Genomic DNA, 11316 nt, shown 5'->3' with positions numbered 1-11316 from the left:
GTTCCTTGAACCATCGTTCGAGATCATCTGCTGCAAAGTTTGTGCCATTGTCTGTGATGATTCGGAGTAGCAGGCCGAACCGGCATATGATTTGTTCCCAGATGAATCGTTTAACGACTGCCGATGTGGTTGACGCAAGTGCTTTTGCTTCCACCCACTTGGTGAAGTAATCGACCGCGACGATGATGAACTTGACTGTCCCCGGAGCTTCTGGGAAAGGGCCCACCATGTCTATGCCCCATTGCTGAAAGGGCCATGCGGTTGTTACTGGTACCAATTCGTTTTTTGGACGCATGGTTTTTGGTGCATGCCGTTGGCAACCGCTGCACTTCCTTAATTCCTTCACGGCGTCGAGGTGCATTCCGGGCCAGTAGTAACCGGCGTTCATTACTTTTGCCACTACCATGCGCGGCCCGGCGTGGATACCGCAGATGCCTTCATGTACTTCCCGGATCAGATAATTTGCGTCGTCGGCGTCAACACATCTTAGCAACGGGCCGAGATATGACTTTCGGTACAATATCCCGTCTGCCATCTGATAATGTTCTGATTTATACTGGATTTTCCGCGCCTCAGCTTTATTTTATGGAAGTATCCCGGACTGTAAGTACATGATTATGGGTGTCATCCATGACGTGGTTCCCGTTTGGATGACGCTGACTTCTCTGAGTGGAACAGATGGGTTGCTTAAAACTTCTATGCGCACGTCTTTGGCTAGGTGCTGGAAGCTTGTTGACGCAAGCTTGCTTAAGGCGTCTGCCGGCTTGTTTTCGCTGCGGTTTATGTGGTGCACCTTGTAAGAATAGAAGGTTTGCAGCAACGTCTTTGCTTGGTTGAGATAGAGTGCCATTATGTCGCCTTTGGCTTCGTATTGACCATTGATTTGGCCTGCTACTAACATGGAGTCCACATGTGCTTCGATGTGTCGGACTCCCATTTTGATTGCCAAACGCAGGCCGGCCAGAAAGGCTTCGTACTCGGCTTCGTTATTTGTGCTCTTGAAGTCTAGGCGTATGGCGTAAGTGAACTCGTGTTTGTCAGGGCTTACTAGCCGTAGCCCCGCGCCTGCCCCATCTTCGTTGGATGCACCGTCTGTATACAGCAGCCATGGTTCTTCGGTTTGTTTTTTCTCAGCCTTCTCCATCGCCTTACACTCTCTGTCTTTGTCATCCGGGACTTCCGTCATGAAGTCTGCTAAAACTTGGCCTTTTATCGACGGTCGTGGTCTGAAGACTACGTTGTGTCCCCTAGCTCTATTGCCCATTTGGCCAACCTTCCTGATACTTCTGGCCTTGCTAGGATATTCCCAATATTGTAATTTGTTAACACGTGGATGACGTGATTGGCGAAATATCGGCGCAGCCTTCTTGACGCGTGAATCAGTGCAAGGACAAGCTTTTCCATGATTGCATATCTGGTTTCTGGGTCGGTTAAGGTTCTGGACACATAATACACAGGTGTTTGGACACCTTGTCGATCAACCAGCAATACGGCTCCGACGGCCCTGTCGGAAGCTGAGAGGTACAAGACCAAAGGCTCTCCTTTGTTTGGTGCGGTTAGAGTTGGCAGCTTGATGAGACAGTCTTTCATCTCGCGGAACGCATTTTCTGCTTCCGGAGTCCATTGGAATTGGTTTTTCTTCATGCAGTTGCGCAAGGTCTTGATGAATGGGAAGGATTTTGCTGCGTGGTTAGCTAGGAACCGATTGAGTGCTGCCAATCGTCCTGCGAGCTTTTGCATGTCTTTGACGTTTGCTGGTGAAGGCATCCTCTCTTTGGCCTGGACCTTTTCTGGGTTCACCTTAAAACCATCTTTAGTGACTATGAAGCCCAAAAACTTTCCTTCCTTCATTCCGAATGAGCACTTTGCTGGATTCAGTTTGATGCTCACGCTGCGCAGCGTGTTGAAGGTTTTCTGAATATTTGCCAGCATCGCGCTCTCCTCCTTGCTCATGATTACCAGATCATCCATGTATACCTCTATGTATTTACCGATGGCGTCACTGAATGTTTCGTTCATCAACCGTTGATACGTAGCACCTGCATTCTTTAAGCCGAACGGCATCTTGGTGTAGCAGTATAACCCCGTTGGCGTGCGGAATGCGGTTTTATCTTCGTCTTGAACAGCCATCTGGACCTGGTGGTATCCTTTGTAGCAATCCAGAAAACATTTCCACCGAAATGTTGCCAAAGAATCTATTTTCTCGTCTATGTCTGGTAAAGCATAGCAGTCACGGGGACATGCTTTGTTCAGATCCTTGTAGTCGACACACATTCTCCAACTACCATTCGGTTTCTTTACCATTACTGGGCTTGCTACCCACGTTTGGTACCGAACTTCCCTAATGATTCCTGCGTTTAGCAGTTCTAACACTTGTTCTTTCATTGCATCGTGTTTGATGTCTCCCAGGTGTCGTTTAGCATGCACTACTGGCTTTGCATCCTCTGAGACATTTAGCCGGTGTTCTGCTATATGCCGTGGAACACCAACCATATCAGCCGGTGTCCAGGCGAACACGTCCATGTTGTCATGCAGTAATTTCTTTAGCGCCGCACGCGTTAGATCAGACATTGCGGGTCCCAGAGTGACTGTTTGTTCTGGGTACGCGCTATTCAATACCCATTTTTCTGCCTCTATGCGCGGTGCAGGCTTGCTTGCTTTTGCCGGTCGGATTTCATCTGTTGCTAGCACTTCTTTGCTTGCGTATATCAAGGCGATGCCCGTTTCGGTTGGAAAACCTATGGCAGAATGTGGTGCGGAACAGATCATGCTGAAATCTCCTTGTGATTCTCTTCCTAGGAGGATGTCATGTCTTGAATGTGCCGGTAGTACCATGAATGTGACTTCTTCGGTTCTTGAATTTCTCCCATCAGAAAGCAATACTGGGAATGATATTTGTCCTAGGGGAAAGACGGCCTCGTTGCAGAAACCAGTTAGTGGGTAATCGACTGGTTCTAGGCGCGCCTTATCCTCTTGGTCGAATTGATTGAAGCACTGTTCATATATGATGTCTGCGGTGCTCCCGGGATCAATAAAGATGTAATCTGTTTGGTAGTGGCCGATCACCCCTGGGATGACTATTGGCCGCTTTTCTCTTGGACCTCCCCTGACAACTGGGAACACCACTTGCTTTTCGCGCCATGAATCATCCTGCGCGCGCTTGTTGTAGTTTTTTCTTGGTCGCCGTGGACCTCCTTGCACCATATGAGTTTCTAACTTTCTGAGCTTCTTGTTGTCTGGACCTTCATCTCTTCGTTGTATCTGGCGGTAATCGCGTTTTCCTCCTTTGACTAAGTGACCGAGCTTTCCGTCTCTTAGAGCTCTTTCGATTTCTTGCTTTAAGCTAAAGCAATCGTCGGTCAAGTGGCCCGTATCTTTGTGGAATTCACAGAAGAGATTTGGGTCTTGACCCCTTTTGTTGCGCATCTGCAAGGGTGGTTTGAACTGATGGTTCTCTGTGGCTAAAACTTCAGAAGGTGTTTTGGTTAGTGGGGTCCACTGCTTTTCTCTATTTTCGCGCTTTACTTCTTTTCGATGGGCTATCTGATTGATCGTATGGCGTGCGTCGTCCCGTGGGGGGCTTCTTTCTCTGTTCCCAGGAGCCCTCCAGGGTTGATTTCGGCCTCTCCTGTTGTTTCGATCGTTATGGTTATGTCCGCGCTGACGGTGATCGTCACCGGTCAGTTGCCTGTCTGTCTGCGCAATGGTTTTGGCCGCTTCAATGAAGGTTTCCCAGTCTTTGGGTCCTCCATCTCACCCTTTGATTCTTTTAACCAGATCGTCGCACTTGACCGCTCGCATGAAGTGTGCGCGCATCATTTTCTCTGGTATGTCTCCGATCTCTAGACATTCTTTGTTGTACCTTGTAATGAAATCTTCTACGCTTTCATAGTCTTTTCTCCATATGTTCAGACAATCACCCGGATCTCTGGCTTGTCTTCGCTGCTGAGAGAAGTGTGCCAGGAACTTCTCTCGGAAATCGACCCATGACTTGATTTTGCCAGCCGGTAAGTTGTCGAACCAAATGCGCGCCGCGCCAACGAATGTCTGAGCAAACAGGTGGCACCATGTTGGTAAGTTCCATCCGCCTGTTGCTCCCGCACCTTTGAACACCTGGAGGTGATCGTCTGGGTCCGTCAACCCGTTGTATTTACCCACGTTGTGTGGTAATTTCGTTTTGTCGATGGCCGCGCATGCGATTTCTCGAATGAATTTTGAATTTTCAGCCATGTCCTCAGGACGATAGCTCAAGGTGTAATCATGCTCTGCTTTGGGGTTGTACCCCCCGCGCTTGGTCGGTTTGTATGCCTCGTGTTCTGGAGGAAGTCTGCTGAACACTGTGGATTCCGCCTTGTAAGTTGGATCGTCTTCCTCCTCTTCCCATTCTGTATTCATGTTGCGTGCGCCCAAACGGGCTTGGATCGGCCTTCGTTGTAGATTGGAGGTTTGGACGAAGTTGCTCTCTGTTTCAGCATAAGTATCACGCGTGTCTTGTATGCTGGGTCTTCTGACCTGTTGCACTGGTTCTCTTTCTGGTCGTAAGTTCCACGCGTTTGTCTGCTGAGAAGGATTTTCACTTCGAGCTATATAAAGAGGATTGTGATGCTGCCTACGCTGCGAAGCGAAAAGAGTTCTCGACGCTTGATTTAGCTGTTGTTCGGGCCTCTGGGAAGTTGGCTCACAAAGCGAATGGGGTGGCTTTGTTGAAGAAAGCCTTGGGCGAAGATGGCGATGATGCTGCTGGAGGTGCTGGCTCCAGCCATGCTTGATGGGTTGTTTCCGGCCTGCGTGCCATGTATGGCCCTGAATGGGCTTGTAATGGTTGTTTTTGAGACAATTTGAAATTTCTTACCTGTGGTGTTATGTATTTGACAGATGTGTTGTTACTTTGATTATGGTGATGCAAATTTTGAAATCGTCATAATATGTGCATGTTTAATTACTTTGATTAGGTGTCGCGAATGAATGATGGCGCTGACAGGTGATGTTGTGTTACTACAACGTTTTTATTCTGTCGTTTAAGTATGCGCGCTTGTATATGACATACGAAGTGATCGAGTTGCAGGTTATTGTGTGAGCTCAGCTGGGATCACAGCCTTGGGAGCATTACAATGTTTAGTTACCTTGCTATCGATATTTTCGTGTTTATGTGGGCACGAAGTTATGTTTTTTGGCGTTTTGTAGGCTTTGGTTGTGTTTCTGACCCAGCTGTGCACTTGGTTGTGACGAGCCTTGGAGGTCTACAACGTTTCCTACGGTCGAGCCATTGATGTTTTCGTGTACGCCCGAAGTAATAAATGCAGTTGTGACAAAAAATTTGCATGAAAGAAAGGTAGCCAAACACTTCTTGTATTAAGTAAATGTGTCGGCGATTCGCCCTATACGATTACATGTTTATATGTAGCATTTTCGTAACTGTTGGGCATTCCAGGTTCGTGGAACCTCTTTGTCGTTCACGGTGCGTAGCTTGTATGCCCCCTTGCCGAGGACCTCATCAATGATGTACGGGCCTTCCCATTTGGGAGCCAGTTTCCCTGGTTTTTCTGCGTTGGACGCTTTATTGTCCCTTAAGACATAGTCGCCTGGGTTGAAGGTGTAGATCCGGACTCTGGAGTTGTAATACTTTTCAAGCTTTGATTTGTATTTGGCTTCATTGATTGCTGCCATCTCCCTCCGTTCTTCTAGGAGGTCCAGGTCGATCCTCCTTTCTTCTTCGTTATTGATCAGATTCATGGAGAGCATTCTCGGAGATGGAAGCCCGATTTCTGCTGGGATCACAGCCTCGGACCCATAGACCAAGCTGAAAGGTGTTTCTCCATTGCTTGTTTTGGGCATTGTTCTATGGGCCCATAATATGCTTGGTAGCTCATCGACCCACCCTCGTCTTTTTTCACCGAGCCTCGCTTTGATGCCATCGATGATGCTCTTGTTGCCCGCTTCAACTTGACCATTCCCTTGCGGATGTGCGACCGACGAGAAGGTATGTTCGATGTTTAGTTCCTTGAACCATCGTTCGAGATCATCTGCTGCAAAGTTTGTGCCATTGTCTGTGATGATTCGGAGTAGCAGGCCGAACCGGCATATGATTTGTTCCCAGATGAATCGTTTAACGACTGCCGATGTGGTTGACGCAAGTGCTTTTGCTTCCACCCACTTGGTGAAGTAATCGACCGCGACGATGATGAACTTGACTGTCCCCGGAGCTTCTGGGAAAGGGCCCACCATGTCTATGCCCCATTGCTGAAAGGGCCATGCGGTTGTTACTGGTACCAATTCGTTTTTTGGACGCATGGTTTTTGGTGCATGCCGTTGGCAACCGCTGCACTTCCTTAATTCCTTCACGGCGTCGAGGTGCATTCCGGGCCAGTAGTAACCGGCGTTCATTACTTTTGCCACTACCATGCGCGGCCCGGCGTGGATACCGCAGATGCCTTCATGTACTTCCCGGATCAGATAATTTGCGTCGTCGGCGTCAACACATCTTAGCAACGGGCCGAGATATGACTTTCGGTACAATATCCCGTCTGCCATCTGATAATGTTCTGATTTATACTGGATTTTCCGCGCCTCAGCTTTATTTTATGGAAGTATCCCGGACTGTAAGTACATGATTATGGGTGTCATCCATGACGTGGTTCCCGTTTGGATGACGCTGACTTCTCTGAGTGGAACAGATGGGTTGCTTAAAACTTCTATGCGCACGTCTTTGGCTAGGTGCTGGAAGCTTGTTGACGCAAGCTTGCTTAAGGCGTCTGCCGGCTTGTTTTCGCTGCGGTTTATGTGGTGCACCTTGTAAGAATAGAAGGTTTGCAGCAACGTCTTTGCTTGGTTGAGATAGAGTGCCATTATGTCGCCTTTGGCTTCGTATTGACCATTGATTTGGCCTGCTACTAACATGGAGTCCACATGTGCTTCGATGTGTCGGACTCCCATTTTGATTGCCAAACGCAGGCCGGCCAGAAAGGCTTCGTACTCGGCTTCGTTATTTGTGCTCTTGAAGTCTAGGCGTATGGCGTAAGTGAACTCGTGTTTGTCAGGGCTTACTAGCCGTAGCCCCGCGCCTGCCCCATCTTCGTTGGATGCACCGTCTGTATACAGCAGCCATGGTTCTTCGGTTTGTTTTTTCTCAGCCTTCTCCATCGCCTTACACTCTCTGTCTTTGTCATCCGGGACTTCCGTCATGAAGTCTGCTAAAACTTGGCCTTTTATCGACGGTCGTGGTCTGAAGACTACGTTGTGTCCCCTAGCTCTATTGCCCATTTGGCCAACCTTCCTGATACTTCTGGCCTTGCTAGGATATTCCCAATATTGTAATTTGTTAACACGTGGATGACGTGATTGGCGAAATATCGGCGCAGCCTTCTTGACGCGTGAATCAGTGCAAGGACAAGCTTTTCCATGATTGCATATCTGGTTTCTGGGTCGGTTAAGGTTCTGGACACATAATACACAGGTGTTTGGACACCTTGTCGATCAACCAGCAATACGGCTCCGACGGCCCTGTCGGAAGCTGAGAGGTACAAGACCAAAGGCTCTCCTTTGTTTGGTGCGGTTAGAGTTGGCAGCTTGATGAGACAGTCTTTCATCTCGCGGAACGCATTTTCTGCTTCCGGAGTCCATTGGAATTGGTTTTTCTTCATGCAGTTGCGCAAGGTCTTGATGAATGGGAAGGATTTTGCTGCGTGGTTAGCTAGGAACCGATTGAGTGCTGCCAATCGTCCTGCGAGCTTTTGCATGTCTTTGACGTTTGCTGGTGAAGGCATCCTCTCTTTGGCCTGGACCTTTTCTGGGTTCACCTTAAAACCATCTTTAGTGACTATGAAGCCCAAAAACTTTCCTTCCTTCATTCCGAATGAGCACTTTGCTGGATTCAGTTTGATGCTCACGCTGCGCAGCGTGTTGAAGGTTTTCTGAATATTTGCCAGCATCGCGCTCTCCTCCTTGCTCATGATTACCAGATCATCCATGTATACCTCTATGTATTTACCGATGGCGTCACTGAATGTTTCGTTCATCAACCGTTGATACGTAGCACCTGCATTCTTTAAGCCGAACGGCATCTTGGTGTAGCAGTATAACCCCGTTGGCGTGCGGAATGCGGTTTTATCTTCGTCTTGAACAGCCATCTGGACCTGGTGGTATCCTTTGTAGCAATCCAGAAAACATTTCCACCGAAATGTTGCCAAAGAATCTATTTTCTCGTCTATGTCTGGTAAAGCATAGCAGTCACGGGGACATGCTTTGTTCAGATCCTTGTAGTCGACACACATTCTCCAACTACCATTCGGTTTCTTTACCATTACTGGGCTTGCTACCCACGTTTGGTACCGAACTTCCCTAATGATTCCTGCGTTTAGCAGTTCTAACACTTGTTCTTTCATTGCATCGTGTTTGATGTCTCCCAGGTGTCGTTTAGCATGCACTACTGGCTTTGCATCCTCTGAGACATTTAGCCGGTGTTCTACTATATGCCGTGGAACACCAACCATATCAGCCGGTGTCCAGGCGAACACGTCCATGTTGTCATGCAGTAATTTCTTTAGCGCCGCACGCGTTAGATCAGACATTGCGGGTCCCAGAGTGACTGTTTGTTCTGGGTACGCGCTATTCAATACCCATTTTTCTGCCTCTATGCGCGGTGCAGGCTTGCTTGCTTTTGCCGGTCGGATTTCATCTGTTGCTAGCACTTCTTTGCTTGCGTATATCAAGGCGATGCCCGTTTCGGTTGGAAAACCTATGGCAGAATGTGGTGCGGAACAGATCATGCTGAAATCTCCTTGTGATTCTCTTCCTAGGAGGATGTCATGTCTTGAATGTGCCGGTAGTACCATGAATGTGACTTCTTCGGTTCTTGAATTTCTCCCATCAGAAAGCAATACTGGGAATGATATTTGTCCTAGGGGAAAGACGGCCTCGTTGCAGAAACCAGTTAGTGGGTAATCGACTGGTTCTAGGCGCGCCTTATCCTCTTGGTCGAATTGATTGAAGCACTGTTCATATATGATGTCTGCGGTGCTCCCGGGATCAATAAAGATGTAATCTGTTTGGTAGTGGCCGATCACCCCTGGGATGACTATTGGCCGCTTTTCTCTTGGACCTCCCCTGACAACTGGGAACACCACTTGCTTTTCGCGCCATGAATCATCCTGCGCGCGCTTGTTGTAGTTTTTTCTTGGTCGCCGTGGACCTCCTTGCACCATATGAGTTTCTAACTTTCTGAGCTTCTTGTTGTCTGGACCTTCATCTCTTCGTTGTATCTGGCGGTAATCGCGTTTTCCTCCTTTGACTAAGTGACCGAGCTTTCCGTCTCTTAGAGCTCTTTCGATTTCTTGCTTTAAGCTAAAGCAATCGTCGGTCAAGTGGCCCGTATCTTTGTGGAATTCACAGAAGAGATTTGGGTCTTGACCCCTTTTGTTGCGCATCTGCAAGGGTGGTTTGAACTGATGGTTCTCTGTGGCTAAAACTTCAGAAGGTGTTTTGGTTAGTGGGGTCCACTGCTTTTCTCTATTTTCGCGCTTTACTTCTTTTCGATGGGCTATCTGATTGATCGTATGGCGTGCGTCGTCCCGTGGGGGGCTTCTTTCTCTGTTCCCAGGAGCCCTCCAGGGTTGATTTCTGCCTCTCCTGTTGTTTCGATCGTTATGGTTATGTGCGCGCTGACGGTGATCGTCACCGGTCAGTTGCCTGTCTGTCTGCGTAATGGTTTTGGCCGCTTCAATGAAGGTTTCCCAGTCTTTGGGTCCTCCATCTCGCCCTTTGATTCTTTTAACCAGATCGTCGCACTTGACCGCTCGCATGAAGTGTGCGCGCATCATTTTCTCTGGTATGTCTCCGATCTCTAGACATTCTTTGTTGTACCTTGTAATGAAATCTTCTACGCTTTCATAGTCTTTTCTCCATATGTTCAGACAATCACCCGGATCTCTGGCTTGTCTTCGCTGCTGAGAGAAGTGTGCCAGGAACTTCTCTCGGAAATCGACCCATGACTTGATTTTGCCAGTCGGTAAGTTGTCGAACCAAATGCGCGCCGCGCCAACGAATGTCTGAGCAAACAGGTGGCACCATGTTGGTAAGTTCCATCCGCCTGTTGCTCCCGCACCTTTGAACACCTGGAGGTGATCGTCTGGGTCCATCAACCCGTTGTATTTACCCACGTTGTGTGGTAATTTCGTTTTGTCGATGGCCGCGCATGCGATTTCTCGAATGAATTTTGAATTTTCAGCCATGTCCTCAGGACGATAGCTCAAGGTGTAATCATGCTCTGCTTTGGGGTTGTACCCCGCGCGCTTGGTCGGTTTGTATGCCTCGTGTTCTGGAGGAAGTCTGCTGAACACTGTGGATTCCGCCTTGTAAGTTGGATCGTCTTCCTCCTCTTCCCATTCTGTATTCATGTTGCGTGCGCCCAAACGGGTTTGGATCGGCCTTCGTTGTAGATTGGAGGTTTGGACGAAGTTGCTCTCTGTTTCAGCATAAGTATCACGCGTGTCTTGTATGCTGGGTCTTCTAACCTGTTGCACTGGTTCTCTTTCTGGTCGTAAGTTCCACGCGTTTGTCTGCTGAGCCGTGTGTGTACTCAGAGACCTTGGTTGTGGAGTTACGAATGCTGATTGGTTAGCCTGTGCTTGGAGCAAGGCTTGTTGTGCGCTGAGCTGCGTATAAACGAGGTTTATAGACGCCATTTGTTCGGCATACCAGGAAGCCAGAGTTTTTCCTTCGGGTAGCCCTAAAAGTGCAGAATAGTTGAGTTGTGCTTGTTCCGATGGCACAGAAGGGCCTGGTCCATGGCTTACAGTCTGCATCGGCGGCGGTGTTTGGTGTAATATCCCCGTTGGAGGTTGGAGAGCAGCCCCGTTTGTGGTTTGAGTGATGATTCTTGCTGGTGTTTGGAAGATGGGTCCAGTTGTGGTTTGGCTAGCAGCTCTGAACGCACTTCCAAAAATGGATGGAAACTCGTTGTTCAGCTGACCTTCTTGGATGGTCTCGTTCCTTTGACCTCGTTGGACGTGTGCTGTGTCCGAAACGAGTTCAAAGGAAGAGATTTCTCCGTCAGCTGGGTGTGAATGATTCTGGTCTGCCATTTTCACGAGTGTTTTCTAGAAGAGAAAAAGAGGTGAGAGTGGTTTTGCAAAAAAGCGGATGGCGCCAATGTTGAAACAATGGTTAACACAAGGATAACCAAGAGGGTCGTTTCACTTATGGGGTTCAACCTCTTCTCTCGCTCGTATCGGTGGCCTGAGATCTGCAAAACAGTAAACACCGTTAGTCTCGTTAAGAGGGGGGAAGGGGATTTTCCCTCTTAACCAGGCTCCGGCGTGA

The sequence above is a fragment of the Helianthus annuus genome, chromosome 13, assembly GCF_002127325.2.
Source record: "Helianthus annuus cultivar XRQ/B chromosome 13, HanXRQr2.0-SUNRISE, whole genome shotgun sequence".
In the NCBI taxonomy this organism is placed as follows: Eukaryota; Viridiplantae; Streptophyta; class Magnoliopsida; order Asterales; family Asteraceae; genus Helianthus; species Helianthus annuus.
This window is presented reverse-complemented; position numbering follows the sequence as displayed.